Source organism: Felis catus, chromosome A3, assembly GCF_018350175.1.
Source record: "Felis catus isolate Fca126 chromosome A3, F.catus_Fca126_mat1.0, whole genome shotgun sequence".
In the NCBI taxonomy this organism is placed as follows: domain Eukaryota; kingdom Metazoa; phylum Chordata; class Mammalia; order Carnivora; family Felidae; genus Felis; species Felis catus.
In genome coordinates, this window is record NC_058370.1 from 120,239,286 (window position 1) to 120,259,297 (window position 20,012).

General features: G+C 58.2%; 1 protein-coding gene across 1 annotated transcript in view; it reads left to right on the forward strand.

Annotated features, from left to right (window-relative positions):
- Positions 1-434: 434 nt before the first annotated feature.
- The window catches only part of DNMT3A (DNA methyltransferase 3 alpha), a 99,765-nt gene continuing 80,187 nt past the window's right edge, over positions 435-20,012 (forward strand). The window contains exon 1 of the mRNA XM_023252030.2: positions 435-569. The gene's annotated coding sequence lies outside the window, so the exon portion shown is untranslated. The remainder of the gene's footprint in view (positions 570-20,012) is intronic.

Consider the following 20,012-nt stretch of genomic DNA (forward strand, 5'->3'; position numbering starts at 1 on the left):
CCCCGCGGGGGGAGGGCTGCAGCAAGGCCCCCGGCGGAGTGGCCCGGAGAGCGGCGGAAGCTAGGTGCCCAGGCCCAGCGCAGGGTCGGGGCGCTGCGGGGTCTGGCCCTCCGTCTTGCAGCGTGCGGGGACTCCCGGCGGGGCCGCAGAGGCCGGGAAGTCGGGCCGAGGGCGCTAGGACCGGCCGCGCGCCCAGGCCGCTACCGCCGCGGCGCCCCGGGGCCCCCCAGTCGGCGCTGCCTCCCGGGCCGGCTCCGCAGCGCCGGGGCCGGGGCCAGCGCGGCCGCGGGGGGCGAGCAGCGGGCGGAGGCCTGGGCCCGCGGGCGGCCGGAGGGAGGGAAGGAGGAAGGCGGAGAGAAGGGGTGGGAGGGGGGGGACCCGGCAGAGGAGGCGGAGAGAGGGAGCGCGACAGCGAGAGCGGAGGGAGGGAGCGAGCGAGGCAGGCGGGCCGGGAGGGAGGGAGGGCGCGCGGGCGGCGGCGGCGGCGGCGAGAGCAGAGGACGAGCCGGGACGCGGCGCCGCGGCACCAGGGCGCGCAGCCGGGCCGGCCCGACCCCACCGGCCACACGGTAATGAGCGCCGCTGCTGGCGGCCCGGGAGGCCGGCCCGGAGGCGGGCGGAGAGGAGGGGAGGCCGGGCGGGGGGCACGGCGGCGGGCAGTGCCCGGCTTGGGGCACGCTCCCGGACCCCTGCAACTCGGCGCCGGGCGCTCGCGGGGCCAGGGCTGCGGGCGGGGACGGCGGGCCGGGCTGGCCAGGGCGGCGCGGGGGATTTGAGGGTTTGTTTATGTCCCCGCGGGCTCGGCAGGCGCCCCCTCCCGTCCCGCCCGCTCCCGGCGCGGAGCCCCCTCCCCGCCCCCGCCCGGCTCCGGGCTCAAGTTCAAGTCTATACAATGCCGCGGGGGGCCCCCTCCACCGCCGGCCTCAGCCGCGGTGCCCGGTTCGGCGCTGCCGCAGGGGCCCCGGCCTGGCCGCCCCCGCCTTCCGGGCCCTGCCCCCGCCCCGGGGCCCCGCCTGGGGCCTGCGGCCGGGGCGCTGGAGGGCGCGGACCCCGACCCGGAATGATCGGCTCCCGCCGCGGCCCGCAGGGAGCGGGGGAGGGGGCGGGGGCCGGGCCCCGCGCAGGCTCCGCGGCGGCGGCAGAAAATGGCAGCCTGGCACGACCCGGCCCCCCGCCCCTCCCCCCGGCTCCCGGCCCTCCTCGGCCCGGCGGGGCGGGGGACCCGGGAGGCCCCCGGGGGCGGGCCGAGGGGTGATCCGGGGGCCGGGCCGAGGAGCGCTGCGCTGCGATCCTCCTCCGGCCACCTGTGGCTGGGGGTGCGGGGTGCCAGCGGATCTGGGAGGGGCGGCGGGGGTGGGGAGAGTGCCACTCGGGGGGCACACCTCCCCGCGGAGGGCCAGGCGGCGCGCGGGGGGGACGTCGTGCCTGGCTCCTCCCTGCCCCCGCCGCGGGCCGTGGGAGCCGGGGCGGCGGCGGCGGCGGCGGCGGCGGTGGCGGCGGCGGCGGTGGCGGCGGCGCCGCAGTGTGGGGGCGGGGCGGGGGCGGGCGAAGATCCCGGGCCCGGGCCGCTGGGGCCGGAAAACGCGGGGATGGGAGCTGCGGGCCGAGGCCGGGAGCGGCGCGGGTGGGGGCGCCCAGGGTCGCCCCCTGCAGCAGCACCCCCAGTCGCACACACTCACACGCACGCGGGCACACTCACGCACACGCACCCCCGCTGGGCCGGTGCAGACGTGTCCTTGAAAGCTTCGCATCTGCACAGTGAAGGACGAGGCCTCGCAGAGGCTGCCGAGCGGGGTCTTCGGCCCCGCGCCCCGGGAGACCCCGAGCTTCGGAGCCGCAGGCGGCCGCGGTCCGTGTCCCGCCCTCACCCCGGCTCCCCTCCCCCAGGCCGCCCTGCCCTCCCTCCCCCTCGGCGCGGACCGAGCTGGCGTGGGTCCAGGGCCCGCCCCCGGCCTCCCCCAGCCCCCCATCGCTGGGGCCCGCGGCCCTCGGGCTGCCAAACTGCATTTCGCTTTCCTGGAACCTCCCTTCTTGGGGGCACCCACTTCCCTCACTCCCCCCTCTGTGATTTCCCACTTTTCTCTCCATCCCCAACGTCCTTCCACCTCTCTCTACTGCAAAGCCAGTTGAGTAGGTGTTGCTGCCCTGGAAGGGGGCCGGGGGGGCTCGCTCAGTCTCAGCGGCTTTCTTCCCCCCCGCTCCTGAGGGGAGCCCCCTGTGGCTGCACCTTGACCCAAGATGGCGTCCAGCACCCAGCTGGGCAGCCCCGGCCTGAGGGCGGCGGGGAGGAAGGGCCGGGCCCCAGAGCCACGCCACGCGCCCCCTCCCAAACCAGCAGGGACAGGAGCCTGGGCGAGAAGCGCCCTCTGCCCTGTGACCCAGCTTGCCCCCCTCGCAGCCTTGCCCAGAGACTGCCATCAGCATCCCCGCGGGACTGTTCAGTCTTCATGTTTCACCCTGGGCTTGCCAGCGGCTGAACCGGCCTCCGGCCTCCTGGGCGGGCGGGCGGGCTGCGAAGGGATCCTGGGATCAGGTGCTGCTCTGCTGTGCCTCCTCCCTTCCAGGCAGATGTGACAGCTGCAGCCAGGGAAGCTTTTCTCCTTAGGCGCTGCTGGAGTGTTAGGACTGGCCTGTGGGATTTGGGGAGCCCAGCTGTCAGGCGGAGGGACCCCCTTTGGGCTGTCTTCTCTGCTGGCAGGGGCTATCTTCTGGTGGTTGAGTAAACCCCCGGGGTTTGGAGACTCGGGTTGTCAGGAGGGAGTCCCTGCTAGGTTTCTGGGGTAAGGTGGTCCTGCTCTGCCTCCGCGTCCCGTTGAGCCCCCGGTTGAGCTGTTTGACAGGCAACTGTGTGAAAGTGTGAGTCTGCGTGTGTGTGTGTGTGTGTGTGCATGTGAGTGCATGCGCTGCACCCAGGCAGGGGCCCACAAACTTGTGCGGCGAGTCTGGCACCTGCCCGACTGCCTCCCTTCCCGGGCCCCACTTCTTTGGGCCCTGGCTCCCTCTCTGCACTCTTGACCAGCTGCTTGGTGCTGGTCTTCAGCTACTCCTCAAAGCTCAGGCTGACCGAGGCTCTCCTCGTTTTCCATCCCTGGCGTGGGGTCTGCAATGAGAGGTCGGCCTTAGGAAGGTGAATTCCTAATTCCTTCTAGATTCCCTGAGTGCCGGGTGCACAGTGCAAGGACTGCCCACCCCCACCCCCCCAACCCCAGCACTGGAGAAGACGACCGGACTGTGGCCATCTGTCAGGGTGTCTGCGGACAGGATTCCTCTGTGGGGTGGGGGTTGGACTGGAGCTTGGAGGTCCATTCCAACTTTGAAATTCTATGGCTCTGATTCTAGTGGTGGAATTTCAGACCCAGGAATGGGGGCGGGGTGGTCTGTTTTCACCACATGGCGGTAATCCGGAAAGGCTTCCAAGGAGAGGAGGTCTGAGAGAGCAAGGCCTCCTGGGGGATGGGCCTTTGAAAGGAGAAGGTGGTGTGAGGGGTGGGGGCCCTGCAGGGAGACAGGTTTGTCACAGGTGACTCCACAGAGGCTGTAAAAATGCAGCCTCCAGTTAAACCTTCACACGTGTGTGATTCACGTGTAAATCTGTGTGTGTACATAATTTCTGAGGGTTTTGTTTTGCTCTGAGTCCAATTCACAGTATGCCGACTCCCTTGTGGGTATTTTCCTATCACAGTCACACACATCACTGCTGACGGTCCTCTGAAAAAGGCCACAAGGGAGACAGGACTTACAAAATACTTGCCCAGGGTGACCTGGCCCCTGGGGAACTTACACTGTCCCCCGCTCCAGCTCTCCGGGGCTGCTGCTCTGGGTGACCGTCTCTCCCGTAAGCCTGTGGTCTCCACAGGACAAGGACCTTGACTCGGCTGCCTCTGGGTCCCCCATCAGACATTTAGTGGGGCCTCCATGGGTGTCTGCTGAATGGCGGGGGAGTTTGCTACACATCTGTGTTTTTGGTCCCCGTCCTCTCCCTAGCTGTGGCCAGGCAAGGCTGCGTTTGTTGGAAGCACAGAAGAGCTTCCTCAGATCAGTCTCACTGGCTCCTGAACGAACGGGTCAGTTAAGAAGAGACCACCCACTCCCCATCCTTGGGCCTGAAATGTTACCATTAGAATACGAGCCTTACAATTTCGGGTTGAAAGAGAACTTGAAGCTCTGAGAACACTTAGAGCTGGGTTGGGGGCTGTCTGCGTGCGGGGCCTGGCTGGGCTTGGAAGTGCTACCCGGAGCCTGAGGCCAGAAGAGCCAATGATGGCCTGTCACGTGCTCCTGCTCCTTTGCTTCGTCACTTCCTGCTGCCTGTACGGGCCTGGGGACCCTGACTCGGGTGCCCGGCGCCCTTGGGGATTGTTTCCACTTCCATTTTGGTATCTCACGGTGGAGTCAGTCAGGAGTCTGCCTCCACCTGCCCTTTGGGGCTGGGCATCTCTATGGGCCTGCGCTTGGCCGCTCCTGGGGGCTTTCATGATAAACTAAGGTGCCAGATTCCGTTCCCTGCAAATCTTGAGGGCTTGTTTTTAGTCCTTTCTCTCCTTGACTGTTTTTCCCTAAAACAAAACAAAACAAAATAACAAATCTGAGGCTCACGAAGTGTCACAGATGTGTGTGTGTGTGTGTGTGTGTGTGTGTGTGTGTTCAAGCCTGCCTCCACTTGGCTGAGTGTTCTGGGCAAGACAGGGTGTGGTGCACGTGTGTCTGTGTGTACTTCTGTGTACACGGTGTGCAGCCGCGTGGGGAGGGATATGACTTGCTTAGACATGAGCCTGTTTCGAGGCAGCCGAAGTGAGGCCCCCCGGAGACAGCCGCTTCCCTGCTGTGAGATCTGGGGCAGCTAACTTAATTTCTCTGGGCCTCAGTTTCCTCACCTGTAACGCGGCAATGAGACGAGGCTCTCGTCAGGGTGGTGGTGAGGATTCCAGGAGAGAGTGCACTGCCTTAGCAGAGAGCCAGGGCTCAGTGTTAGGCAGCTGTGACTGTCTTCATCACGTGGGCAGCTTGGGTTGGACCGGCGCTGCAAAGCGCTCTGGGAAGCCTTGTCCACCCTCCTCTTTTGCCTCTTTTGCAAAATCTTGGACAAAGGAGGAACGTGCTGATTCTGATTGGATAATCTTCAGAGGTGGAGGCCCCTCTGTGCCACTTAGCTGTCTGTTCCTGAGTGTAATGGATCCCATTGTCAACAGGTTGTCTTTGTACCCACCTTCGATCCCTCACGCTGCAGTTCCAGGCTTTATTCTCAGCCTGTCTTCAGTGGCCCATGTGTGTTTGCTGAGCGTTTCCCGTGGGCAAGGCCCTGGGCTAGGATTTGAGGAGACACTGAGTTTACGATGAGCCCAACTAATTAATGACCACAGACCGAGGTCACGGGAGAGGGAGAAATAAAGTGCTCAAAGGACGGTGAAGTCACAACCATCTGAGGTCGTCCGGGAAGGCTTCCTGGGGGTGGCGCCTGAGAGGGGCCTCAAAGCACTGAGGTGGGGTTTCCAGGCTGAGGGGAGGAAGCCAGGCTGCTGGGGGCGGGGGGCGGCGGTTGGGGTGGCTGGAGTGTAGAAGAGCCGCTGGGATGTGGGATGGGCCTTGGCTGTGCTGGGAGCCAGGTGGAGACCCCATATCGATTTGAGGAGAGCGGCCCCTGTGCTCTAACGCCTGCGTGGCCTGTGGACAATGGCTTTGAACTACCCTGCTTGTAGTGGCTTTGCAAGGTGGGGTGGGGAGAAGACAGGGACGGAAGGGAGGGCAGGGAAGGGGCCAGCTGATTTCATTTGGTATAGGCTCTTAATGATTTCTTTATATTCCAGAGACTAGCACTTAAGAGCTCAGACTTGGAGGGAAACAGCATATTTAAATCACACTAACCCCAGGGGGGCTGTGGCCATTAAGGGAAACACCAGTTGGGGTAAGGATTACATGCCAGTGACAGCAACCATGGTATGAATGGGGAGGAGGGGGGGGTCCCTTGCTTGGCCTCCCATGGCTTCCCCTAACCCAAGCTGAGGTGCCTTTGCATCCAGAACATTCCTGCAAGGGGCTGTGAGTAGGAAGGGGATGGGGGCAGGAGAGGCTGACTCTGCCCTTCCCTCCAGTCTCCCTCCCCCACACGCAGCAGAACTGAGAGCCCAAAGCCCCCAGCTGGGAATGAGGGTGGGCGTGAGTGGGATATGACCGAGGTGTGGCTGCAGGTGCCTGGCAGCCCCCAGCAAGGACAGCCAGTGCTCAGGGCCCTCCAGGCCACATCTCCCTTGCTGATCACATCAAGCCAGGCCTGTCTGGAGGACAGCGACAGGGGGAGGAGGTGCAGACGTCTGGGGCTTTCCTAACTGAATCCCAGTAGGGAGTGGAATTTTTTTCAACCATAGCTCAGCATTGTCCACTCCCATCCTGCTGTGGTCCCCTCTGACCCCTAAGGCTTCCCAGCCTTATTTACTTTTATAACCAGTTTCCTATTTTCTCTTTCCTGCGGTCATGGCCCTGCTCACTGTCATCCCTATTGATCTTTCCTCTCTGTTTCCGTTTCAAATGTCAAGGTCATTTTTATTCTGAGCCAGTTGTTAGCTGCCCTGTCTGGGTGCACCGAGGGGACGGAGGACCGTCTCTCTCAGCTAGTAAGCGGAAGGTCGGAACTTGGGTGTCCTGACTCCCAGTCTAGTACTCTGCCTGCTGGGCTGTGTGGATGGATCTGGGCTTTGGTGCAGATGTTCCGGACCTAACAGGTCGTCTAGATGCCTGTGTTTCAGTGGTGCTTACTTGAACAGGTGAAAGATGCTCAGAGAGGACATTATGGGACAATGGGGTCAGATCTGTGGTTTACTGAGCCCTGGACTGGACGTGGGCCATGTCACGGTGACTGTTTGGGAATGCTGGGGCTTGGGGCTCTGGAAGTGTGCCCCCGCCTCAGAGGTTCCCCAGAGGACCCTGAGAGGGGCCGGGGAGGGCACCCAGGCCTGTGCCTGGCGAGTGAGATCCTCTAACACTCCAGCAAACGGCACCTGTCGGGCAGGGACTTCTTGAGGGAACGGTCCTGTGTGATTAATTTTAGAAATCCTGGAAAGGTAAATACATTTGTGGATAAAGGGGAATCTAAATAGACCTAAGTCTTTGAAATGAGGTCCTAGCATGTCTACTCTGATGTGTTAAATGTCCATGATACGGTGCTGGGTTACCCGCAAAAGCAGGGTGCAGAGTGTGATCTTGTTTTTGTAAAATCCTTTAAAAGAAATACAAATATACGTGGACAGAAAAAGTTGCTCTGGAAGGACACACAGCAGACCTGTCAACAGAGACTTTGCCTTTTTTACTTTATATGCTTTATACGTTTTTGGTAATCTTTGGAAAAATGTAAACACACGTGTGTTGCTTTCTTAATGACAACAACAAAAATACATAAAAGCACACTTTTGAAAGCTTCTGGAAGAATATGAAAAAAATTGAGTCGTGCCAGGGCTGGAAGAATGGCTTTTTTTTTTTTTTTTTTTTTTTTTTTGGTAATGGATAAGATACGGGCTTGGAGACTGACAGCAAAGGGTAGAGCCACTCAGGTACCTGTCTTTTCCGGAAAGGTTGCAGGAAGAAATATTGCAGACACTCTAGGCAAAGGCCTGGGCTAATAGGGATTGGGTGAGAGTGGAAGATAGGCAGCTGGCTGAACTCTTGGTCCATGCCAGGGCCAGTGGACCGAGTTAGTTTTCTAGGGCGGTGACTAGAACTCTCAGTTCACCCAGGATGGCACACAAGTCATCGAAGATCTTCACAGGAGGCTTCGATCTGGTGGCTGTTGTGGCCCAAATGGTCCTCTGGGAACCGGAGGTATAACCAGGCCCTGGTCCCAGTACGGAGCTCAGGGGATCCAGCCCTGGCATAGCATGGACAGCGTGGGGAGCCGCACACAGGGAGGACAAAATAGGGCTTCAGGAGACCCCCAAGAGGGATGGAGGGGGTTCTGGAGAACTCATCCAGCATGTGCCCAGCTCTGTGATCTGGAGGCCCATGAGTGGGTGGCAGTGACCCCGGTGATGGGGTGGAGAGGTGAGGAACGGCAGGTACAAATTCCTCGGCCTGTTGCTTGGCAACAGCACCCACCTTCCCCTCCCACAGCCTCCTCCTCCGGCCCTACCCCCGCACCCATGGGTGCCCTCTTGGAGTTTGCTTTCCACTCTGAGGCTGCCCCTGTTTAACGTGACTTGGGAAAGGGTATGCGGCCTTGTTTGTCTCTGCCCCACCCCCCGGATTAAGGCAGGAAGATAAATAGGGTAACGTGTGCTGCGAGCAGGCACGGAATGTGTCCCTCTGCCGCACCCCCCGCCCCTCGGCCCCAGGCTGGTAGGGGGACCGATGTGCCGGGCAAAGCAGAGCCCTGGCAGGCAGGGGGCGGGCACACCTTGAGCATCTCAGCCCCGCTACCACTCACTCACCGCGGGCCCTAATGTCTCTGTGCCGCGGGCCCTGCATCTGTGAGACGCAGGGAGAATAGCCTGCCCACCTCCCCGGGGTTGCCCGCGTCGAATGACATACTGTATGAAAACCAGCTGGCGCTGTCCCCGACACGCCGTCGGTGGTGAGGAGGTGTGCGTTCCTTTGTTTTAAGTGGGGTCATGGCAGGGCTGCATGAGGGTGACGGTGGGCACCGGCTGAGATGACCCCCGTGAAGGCCTTGTTGCTCTGTACGACCCTACAGATGTCTGTCGTTCTCGCTGTCGGGGTTTCAGGGCCTCCTGTGGGAAGCCAGGATTCAGCTGGGTGGTCGATCTGTGAGCCCTCTGGCCCTGGCCGCCTGATCTCTGGGCCTTTCATCTGGATGCGCTAACTTCAGTCTTGTCGGAGTCCGTGCCCGCTGGGGACCTCGAAGGGCCCCTAAGCCCCGGGCCTCTCTCTCTCCCTGCCCTCTAGTGTCTTTGGGCCCAGAGCAGGCAGTGACCTCTCTGCCGGGTTCTGGCCCTGCCCCCTGGCCTGGAGGCGTGGGAGGCTCTAGACCACAGCGGGCTGGCAGCTGGGACCCAGCGCTGGTTCCTAATGGTTTCATGTCCAGCAACAATGGTGGTGCCTATTGCCATCCTCTGTCCGGGCCTGGTTCCCCCCCCCCCCACCCCGCCCATCTGCTGGTGGCCTGAGGGCCTGCCTAGTACTGGAGGCTCAGCTGGGAAGCCCAGTGGGGCCGGGCCGTTGCTTCTGTGTTTTTTCTGTCAACACCCTCCACACAGCCTGGACTCCGAGAGAGCCGGGGTTCAGCAGAGTGAGATGCCAGGGCCCCGCCTTGGCAGGTCTGGCAGCTCTCGAGTTTTCTGTCCAGAGGTCCTTTGCTTCAGATCCTCAAGTCACGTTCATCTATTCATTTATTAAAGACCTACTACGTGCCAGATGAGAGAGGCTGAGCCGGTCCCTGTGGGCTGAGCCCACAGTAGGTGAATCTGACCAGGATGATGATTATTATCTGGCAGGGGAGTGGAGGAGTGGAGAGAGCTCCGGATACCACAGGGGCTCAGACGTCTCATTAGAAGGGGAGAGAAAAACAGCAAAGGCTTTTTTTTTTTTTTTTTTAATTTTTTAATTGAAATTTAGTTGACCTATAATATTAGATTAGTTTCAGGTGTACAACATAGCGATTCGACAATTACAGACATTATGAAGTGCTCATCAGGATACTGTTCTAAAGGACGTGATGCTTGAGCTGAGTGTCAAAGGGCAGGGAGCAGTCAGCCAGGGGGTCAAGGGCATTTTCAGACGTCACGGGATGTGAGGAATGGTGGGATGTGGGGTGGAGCTGGACCACGGAAGGCTGGGGTGTTATTCTCTGGCAGATGTCGGGCTTGGAGTAACATGTCCACGTTTATACCCGAGCGGGGGGGTCCAGGGGCCTCGAGGCAGAGAGACTGGACGGAAGGAGGGGGGCAGGGAGCCTAGTCAGAAGGGGAGTGGCAGTGCGGGCATGGAGGTGGGGCTAGAGGCTGGGCAGTGTCACCTGGCCAGCTGTGTGGGGGGAGGCGACAGCCACTGAGAGGGCACCGGTGGGGGGAGCCTGGGGGAGCCCTGCGGAGGCTTCCCATGGGGGACAGGACTGGAGCTGGAGGGAGGGACAGGGCCCAGCATGATGGATTAGAAGGGCCGGCACATTTTCTTCCGTAGCTGGTAGCAACTTCTGTAGACTTTTCGGAGGGAAGTAACCGGGGGCTACTGATGTTTGAGGGCCTGAGCCGGACCTTGCTCTTCTCAGGAGCCCCTTCAGAAGATGAGCCTTAACGCCTAGGCTCTGTCCCCAGGCTCCCTGGCTGCAGGGCCCCGGGGTGAGTCCCTTCACCCTGGAAAATGGTCCGCGAATTGCAGAGTTGGCGTCCACCCTTCCCTTTAAGGCAGGGCTGCCGAGATAGGTGGGGATAAGCCGGGGGCAGCAGTTTGGAGAAGCAAACAAGAAACAAACAAAAACCATTTCTCTAAGATAGAAATGAATCTGCCTGTCGCAGGAAGGGCCATTTCCAAAGACCTTCCAGCAAAATGACGTGAGCTGAGTTAGCACCACTGAGACGAGAGGCAGCGTGGCATCGTGCCAGGGCCAGCAGACCCGGTGCTGGACAGACAGGGGTCTCAGCTTGGCCCTGCCACCTCCTAGCCGCGTGCTTGGGCAGATCACTCCATGCTTCTCAGTCTCAGGTTTGCCATCTGCAAAGTGGAGACAACCTCACAGGCTTGTGTTTGCTTGTTTGAAACGCTGCTTCTTGCGCTAACCCTGGATATTTGATGTCACTCGTCACACATTGTATGTCACTCGTCTTTTAAAAGAATCCTTATGCGGTTGGCCTCACAGGTGTTCGAGAATTAACATTCAGCTGCGCGTGTTCCCTTCTGGTGCTGTGGAGGCACACACGTGTGCACCCCTTCCTTCCCTCTCTCAGCGGCTGGGTTACTTCTTGCGCTTTGCCTCCAGGAGGCCCGTGTCACCTGCCCGCAGTCAGTTTTGAGGAGTTCCCTGTCCTGGGAAGGTCCACGTATCACGTTCCATTGACTCTCCTGTTTCTCGAGCCTGGGTCACCCCACTGTATTTGAAGAGCGTCTAGTGGGCTAAGTGGGAATCAGGGGGGTCGGTTCCTTTTCTCTTTAATAAAGAGGGGGCAGGACTGTCCACGGCCGTGTGGACAAGAGAGGGAGAAGCTCTGCACCGTGCGGGGCCTGGGCAGTGGCTGGCTCAGTGTGCTAGGAGAAGGGGTGTAGGGCCCTGGCGGGGTCTGCAAGGTGAGCTTGGGGTGGCCTTGTCTGGACAGCGAGGCCAGCTGCCTCGTGAGTGGCCACGCCGTGGTGGCCATTGGCTGTATCGTGGCCCCTGTGACATGTAGCCACGGCCACGGGGAGACCTCGGAAGGTCAGCCTTCTGGTGGAGGCTCTGGCGGGAAGATGGCGTCTCGGCCTGGGCTCCCGTGGTGGTGATGTTGGCGGGAAGGCCTGGGCCAGAGTCAGGCTGGCTCTGGCTGGGGCAAGAGGTTGGGGCGGGGACCACGATCGACTTCAGAGTGGAAAGCAATGTTTCTCTGGTTTGTACAGACCTGTGCTTGCACCCTGTCAGAGGGATGGCCCTCTGGAAGCCGGGCGTATATGGACGGAGGGTGTGGTGGTGTAATCAAATGAAACATACAGCATAATTCATCTGGCATGCCCTTAATGGTATGCATAATTGTGCTGCATGGTAATTAGGTGTAAATGGTAAGCAGTTCACATAAATGTTTTTGTAATTGGTATTAATTTTGCAGAGGCAAACTAAGTGTATGCGGTTTCTCTTCTTGCTCGGTTAGTTTTCTAGCACAGGCAATTCCTAGCTCTTGGAGGAATTCTATTGCAAATGTTTGTTTATCGGGCAATGTTTTGTGTTTTCTATCAGAACAATGTTATGAATGGTTATGAGGTTCCCAAGCTGGTTTCCAAATGCCTCTTTGGCCCATACAGTAGGTGAAATGTGTGATGCATGTGCAGGGGGCGCCTGGAGCGTGAGGAGAGAGAGAGAGAGAGAGAGAGAGAGAGAGAGCGAGTGTGTGTGTGTGTGTGTGTGTGTGTACATACGTGTCTGTCTATATATGTGTGTCTCAGCGTGTCAGTGTGTGTCTGTATCCGTCTGTGTGTGTGTGGAGGGGTGAGTGTCTGTGTGTGTCTGTGCACACACGCATCTGTCTGTATCTGTGTGTGCACATGCACGTGTATCTGTGTACCCGTGTCTGTGCACACACGCATGTATATCTGTGTATGTGTGTGCATGCATCTGTCCTTGTATACATGCCCATGTGTGCACACATGCACCTGTCTGTGTGTATCTGTGTGCACACACGTGTGTGTGTGTGTGTGTGTGTGTGTGTGGCCATGATGATGGATTCGGGGCTCTGGTGAAGAGGTTGCCCATACTTGTGGCCAGGGGCCTTGGACTGGGGGATTAGGGGCAGACGAGAGCTTTAAGTGGGAGAGATGACTCTGGGTCAGGCCACCATGAGTGACAGGCACTTGTAGATGTGATCTTAAGCCAGAGTCTAGGTTTTCTAAGGACACTTCACTGGCCTTTTGCCCTGATTAATCACATAATACTTTTTAAAAGACTTAACATTTATTTAGTGCCTACTGTGTCCCAGGCATTGTGCTAAAAGCTTGACTTGGATTCTCTCATATCCTTTTTTGTTTGTTTGTTTATTTTTGAGACAGAGAGTGTGAGCAGGGCAGGGGCAGAGAGAGAAGGAGACACAGAAACTGAAGCAGGCTCCAGGCTCTGAGCTGTCAGCACAGAGCCCGAACCAGGGCTTGAACTCACAAACTGTGAGATCGTGACCTGAGCCAAAGTCAGATGCTTGACCGACTGAGCCACCCAGGCGCCCTGGATTCTCTCATATCTTAAAATAGGGGCTCCTCTTCACTCCACTGCACAGACCAGACACCGAAGCCTGTGTCCCTGACTGGCAGGGCCAGGGTTTGAGGTGGAGTCTGGCTGAGCCTCCCTAGGGCTGAAGTTGGGTGGGTGGGGGGGGGCGGTGAGAGGCCCCAGGGCTGCTGCCAGGGGCTAGTGACTCCGAGAAGCACTGCCCAGAATCTGGAGCTCTACTTCCTCCCCTCGACCCCCTTCACAAAACGTTTGGTTTTGGTTGGGGCAGAGGGTGAGGAGAAAGCAAACCAGGGACAAGTGAGTAGTTCATGTAGCAATGAGTGGAGAGGAGCTGTGCCCCGATAGCAGCTCCCAGGCCCTGAAGACCTTTTCAGGGACATCTTAATTGTGGCCTGGAAGGGGGTCAGCTGGGTGGTCCCTTGATTTCGGAGAAGGGTGAGAAAGCGTGAGTGGGAGAAGCATGTGCGTAGATGGTGGGGAGAGAGTGGCAACAGGCCATGTGGGGACTCAGCCTCCAAGGGCCCGGAGGGGTGTGGGAGGCCATCCCCCCCTTGCTTCCTGTGACTTAGGACCCTCATGACCCCCTTCACCCTGTGCATCTGGGGGCCAGTGGGGCCTGCAGACCCCACAGCAGGTGTATGTTCTGGCCTGGGAAAGGTGGTGCAGGAAGCCAGGAGCTCCCGCAGGGGGCCTTACTGTGGGCAGAGTCCCTTGGGGGGCTCTGCTAAGCGACCCCTGGAATGGGGCTTGTGGGGGGTCACTCGGGGCACCGCAGCACTGTGCTGGGGATGTTGCAGCTGCCTGGGAGTGATTTCACACAGTCCTCTTTGCCTCAAGGGTCACCCGGAACAGGGAGGAGGGGGGAGGCAGCTGTGAGCTGTCTGGGGGGACAGCAAGGTGCAAGACATGAACTCTGACCTCCTCTGTTTGGGAAAGCAGACACACGCATATACACATGAAAAGCTAAATGACCGCGTGACAGACACTGATTAAAGACCACTGGATGGGTGGTCGGGGAGAAGCAGTGGGCGGGCATAGGGGGTGCTGAGGGACGGGGGGGGGGGGGGGAGGGGGGGGGAGGGGACTCCCTCAGAGGAGAGGACGGGGTGAGTGTAATCACAGGTGTGGGAACGGAGGGTGTGAGCTGGGGGACAGTGACCGGCCCTGGAATGATGGGGTCGGCTGGGAAGGTGGGGGGTGAGGCCACGCGGTGGTGAGCCATCCGTGTAGGTCTGGACCAGAGTTCAGATTTTACTGTGCGTGAAAATCATAGGCCCGATGGGGTTTTAAAAAAAATAACGGCTGTATTGAGATATGATTTACGTACCATACAATCCACCCGTTTAACGCGTGCAATGCGATGGTTTTTAGTACATTCACAGAGTTGTGCGACCATCACCACAGGCAATCTCAGAACGTTTTCATCAGGCATCATAGGTTTTGATGGAGGAGGCCACGTGCTGTGGAAAATCTTTGCTGAGAGGCCGGGGCGGGCGGTAGATATATGCAAGAGGCAGGGAGCCCCGTCGTAGAACATCCACCAAGGTCGAGACCTGTGGCACAAAGGGCCCGGAGGGCAGAGGTGGAGGATAGAGGCCCGAGGACAGGATCAGGTGCCGAGTGGACTGAGGAGGAAGGGGGACCTCGGTTCTCTTCAGGGTTTGGGGCTTCGGCGGCCGAGGGGAGGGTGGTGCCACTACCGCGTAGGTAGAGAAGCCAGAGGAAACATGAGGCATCTGGGTCTAGAAGAGTGGGATTTTAGGTGGTTGCAAACCAGCCAGGTGGAGATGTCCAGAAAGTGGGGGTCTGTACTGACCCCGGTGCCTGAGCGTCTCCGCAGAGGGGACCGCGTGCCCCACGGGGGTGCCCGCCGTGCAGTAATAGCTGCCCCCCGAGACAGAGCAAGGGGCCTGAGGGCTGGGAGAGTCAAGGGCGTGGAGCCAGGGGGAGGCATGGGCAGGACTGAGAGCCAGAGAATCGACTGGCTTGGAAGCTTCCAGAAGTAGGGTGTCTTGTGGCTCAGCAGTGGCACTCAGCAAACGGTGGCCGATCGAGTGCTTGAAGCAGGGTAACGGTTAGCTGGCGAGGAGGCTGAATTGAACTCAAGGACCACGAGGATGGAAAATGGTCCTTTGAGGCTGTGGGTGACCGTATCAGAGTCCATTCAGAAGACAGAAAGCACATCGTGATCCGAACAGGAAAAGTTTTACTATCAAGACGTGTTAACTACAACTGGGGTTGGGAGTAGTGAGAGACCGGCCGGTGAGACGTAAACCAAACTACAGAGAATCTAGAAATAGCACGTGTGAGACCAGCCGCTTCCCCGGGGGTCACCATGGAGCGCCCGGGGAAGAGGCCCACGCCGGGGCCGATATCCCGACCTGGATGGAGAGGGCACGGCTGTGGCTCCCTGGATGACAGGGAGCTGACTGTGGAGACACGTTGGAAGACCTTGCTGGAGACTTGCCCCTGGAACTCACCGGAAGCCATCCTTTGGGTCCCAAGGAAAGCTACGCGTGGGTCACACTGCCACCAAACTACCCAAGGGGAATGTCGGGTGGAGCTGTTGGCTGCTGCCGGCTGTTAGGGACTCCCCAGACCAGGCGCTTCAGAAGCCCCCTCGCTGCAGGAGCCCGGGCCTGGGAAGTTGTGTACAGAGCTCCGGGAGAGCACCCCAGGTCTAGGAAAGAAGACTCCCTTTTCTTCAGTGTCCCTCCAGTACCCTCTGGTGGCAGAGTCTAACGCCGTGCCTGCTGGCAGAGGAGAAACACTTCAAGGGCCTGGTTCCATTTTCACCGAGCAGGAAGTGAAGGATGAATAAATCGCTAACTGGCAGTCTATCTACCCCTTTGGCCGCACAACTGCATTTGCACCTTTCGCACCTATTTGGGCTCCCCTACAACTACAATCGAAGCCGTGTTTCTACCTCGCAAGACACGGCAAGCAATTCTTCTCGGCCTTTTCCCCGAAGAGTCCCACTAAGCACTGGATCAGCCACTCACTGTCTACGTGAATAGCTTCTCAAGTTCAGTCACAGTGCCACTGACTATTCTGTTACAAAGACTAAAGTATAGGGGAGGCTGGCTGGCTCAGTCGGTGGAGCATGTGACTCTTGATCACAGGGTTGTGAGTTCGAGCCCCACGTTGGGTGTAGCGATGACTTAAAAATAAAATCTTTTTTTTTTTTCAAAAGACTAAAGTATAAATTTAACTTCCAACAGCTTGTATATGAAATAATGGGAAGAAGGAGGAAAAAGAAGAAAAACGGTTACCATGTACAAATAAACACGTATATGTATCAAGTAAATAGAAAGTACACAAAACTACTACTGTTTTCATTTCTGTGTTTGTTCCCAAGGCCACGTTTGATGTCTGGCTCCTTTCTCCCGTTATCCACCCTAGATTTCCTCTGTGCTCTACTGGAATGTCAGCAGGCCAGGCTTCTTTTACCTGGTGCAGTGGCCCGAACCTTGATTCTCGAAGGATCCGAATCCCTCGTTGGTCTGTCTTTTATGTTGTTGTTATTGTTAGTCTGGTTTTTCCATTAACCCTAACTTTGGGGCTTGGAAGTTCTAAGAGGTGACTGAGAGAATCCTCTGGATTCCGGATGCGGTCTTCCTTGTCTCTGTTACGAACCAGCAACTCGGTGGTGTGGTGACTAGGATCGATCACCCAAGCCAGTGGAGTAACTCCTTTTTTGGGGCTCTTGGTTCAGTGGCGCAGGGGTCCAAAAAAAGCCAAGCTGTGGACTTACTTTCCAGTGGAACCATGGTGGGGTCCCCTTCGGGGATTATGACGTTTCGCACTCCTAGACGGTTGCAGAGACAGGAGGTAGGGGCCGCAGGCAGGGGTCAACAGGGAGTGAGTGAAGAGGTCCCGGAGCTGGCAGGTGTGGACCATGGGCTACCTCCAGGGGAGGACAGGACCGGACCCACGCTCACGGCTGCTCAGACAGCAGGCCCTGCCAGGGCCCACGTGGCTGATTCTCATGTGGACCCTCAGCCTGGCCACCCTGGCTCTCTGATCCAAGGCCCGGGACGCCCATCTGACTGCTCCAGCACCCATGGCTCCCCACAAGTCAGGCATCTCCTGACCTGTCACACTCAGAATTGCATGCTCCTTAACGTACTGGTTCTTTTTAATGCCCAAGGACAACTTCGGCTCCTTACCAGCATCTATTTTGGGTATAAATCTTTTTTTTCCCTCCTTGCTTTCGGGTCTGTGTCATGGTAACCATTAGTATGAGCACAGGAGTCTGATTCAACTCCTCTCTGCCGGTGTTGCCACCATCGTGGCAGCAGGTTTGGTGTGATCATAAATGCTCACACTGGCGGTGCCCTGGCCTCGAGGGTAGTGTGACAACCACAGGTCATCTTGTTGTGACTCCAGAGCCAGACAGATGGGCTTTGAAGTGGCAACAGGGTGGCAGGACTGTTGGCCTGTTGCCAATGGCTTTTGGTATTCTCTGTGCAGCTGGTGGTTTGGATGGGAGGGATGTTTCTGGAAGCCAGAGGAATGGTATGATGATGTGCATCTCACTCACGCTGAGAGGGAATGAGCAGTCCAAAGGAGACCCCCCTCCCGCCCCCCATCCAGCTCAGTCTTGTGACCGAGAGAGGCTGTGGTAGGGGGAAAGTCTTGGCAGATGGACATCTCTGTCTCGGAGGCCCTGATCGCTCCCCTCGGCCTCCTGCCGGCCCCCAGTTTACTAGGCCCGGAGCTTATCGCCACCCTGGCAGATGATTAGGTGGCGAGGGGCACACGATTACTCTCCTGCCTTCGGTCATCCACAAGGTGCATTTGTAGCTCCGCCCAAGCTCCAGTAGGAAATTCAGCTATGACGCTGTTATCTCTGGGCTGGTGCCACACCAGGGGCGTAGACGGATGATGTGCGATGTAGGCTCAGCGTGTTCATCCGTGACCAAGTGCTGCCATGTTTGTAGGGACTCTGGAGTTAGACGGACCTGGCTTCATAATCCTGCCCTGGAACTTTCTACCTGTGCTCCCTTGGAGAGGTACTAAACCTCTCAGCCTCAGGTGTTCCTTCTGTAAGACGGGAATAACAAGAGAACCATTTCATACATTTCACAGGATCGTTGCAAGGATGAAATGGGACCATACGAGTCTCTTAGCAAGTGCCGAGCACATGGTAGGTACCCAGTAAATAGCTGAATGAATGATTGACGCGTTGGGCAGAGCCCGGGCTACTATGATTAGAAAGTTGTTTACCACCACGCCGACTCCTGCCCTCCCCGCAGACAGGCCTCACCAGGAAAGGGAGGCTAACTGGAAACTTTGCTTTCAGACCAATCTGTGCCCAAAGTTAATACGTCTGCAACAGCCACATGTTAATTGTAAGAGGACATGATGAAGTGGAAAACTCTGGACTTCAGGGTGGGACAGACGTGGATGTGAATCCAGCTCCACCACTTAATAATGACCTTGGGCAGCTCTCTTAACCTTTCGATACCGCACGTTTCTCGTCTGGAAAACGGGGAGGGGGGAGGGGAGAGTCCCCACTTCAAAAGGTCGGAGTGAGGCGTGACGATGAACAAGATGTTGCGGTTGTAAAGCTCTATTCACAGGGGCTGGCACGTCGTGGGAGCTTCGTGAGTACAAGCTCCTGTTTGAGTGACGTCCGCTCACGGGCACTCGGGGGATTTCAAGAAAGGAGAGAAAACCGTGGGCTGGATTAGTCAGGGACTAACAGTTGTTTAAATGTACTGAGGATTTTCTTTGTGCCAGGCACCCTTGTAAGCATGTTCAATGAATTTCGTTTGAGTTCTCACAACAACCCTGTGAAGTGGCTCCTATTATTACCCCATTTTACAGCTGAGAAAACTGAGGCCCGCGGGCCATGGTTTTGCCCCAGGTCACACAGCTGATAGAGTAAGCAGGTCAGGATTTGAACCCACGCAGGAAGAAGCCCTTTAGGAGGCTGAGATTAGCATATGAGTCAGGACTGTCAGCCGCACGGCACAGACTCACTCACACCCAAGCAGGGAAAGGCTTCCATTACTGCGAGTTTCAGAGATGCCCTGCCTCCAGGTACAGCTAGATTCTCGGGGGCCTAGACAATGACCTCAGTGTGCCATCCCTCTGTCTTCAGCTCTTTGTTCTCGGGCAAGCCCTCCCCCGCAGGCAGCCGCTCCTGACTCACATCCTACCCTGTAGCCTTTCCATTGCACCACCACGGTCCCCGGAGGCGTCTGGTTGGCCCCGCCTGGTCACATGCTCACTCTGCCTGGGGTGAGTTGTGGGGTCAGGACAAATACGCCCCAAGCCCCCTGGTGGGGAGGGGTAGATAGCTGGAAACAAGCAAAGTCCACAAGGGGAAAAGTAGACTTTAGATGGAGGGGGAGGAAGGGCCTGGTCCAGAGATGGTCTATGTTTTTCAGCGATGCAGATCGAGCACTTGAGATGGAGTGGAAGGGGCTCTTACGGTGATGACATCAAGACTGTGTTGTTTTTTTAATTAAAAAAATTTTTTTTGTTTATCTTTGAGAGAGAGAGCGTGAGCAGGGGAGGGGCAGAGAGAGAAGGAGACACAGAATCCAGAGCAGCTCCAGGCTCTGAGCTGTCAGCACAGAGCCCGACAGGGGGCTTGAACCCACCAACCGTGAGATCGTGACCTGAGCCGAAGTCAGAAGTTCACCCGACTGAGCCACCCAGGCGCCCCGGGATTGTTTTTGATGGAGAAAGGATTTAGGTTTGGGGCAATTCTGGTTTTGTTCCTGGAAGAGAATCGTTCTGCGCAGGCTCTTGTTGAGGTGACATAGCGGGGTGACGGTCTCAGTGCCGGTGGGCGCAAACCTGGAGGGGAGACTTGGGGTGATGAGCTGGGGAGGTGCTGATGGGGTTGGGGTTGGTGAGGAAGGTGGGGACGGTGCCGGGGGCGGTGTGGTGGCAGGCTGGAGGCGGGGGGGGGGCAGGTGACGTGGCAGGGATGGCTCAACTGTGGGTGTTCGGCTGAGGTGGGCTGTTGAATGAGCCGGTGTTGCGGTTAGGGACGTGGGCAGCCATGGCGAGCACAGATGCACTTTGGGAGGAATGGAAGGGACGTGCAGCACCCTGGGCAGGGGCTGTGCTTGGTGGAAGTGATGTATGGGGAGGGATTAGACACGTTCGGTGAGGGGTGGGGTGGGGGAGCAGGGAGGGAGGCACCCCT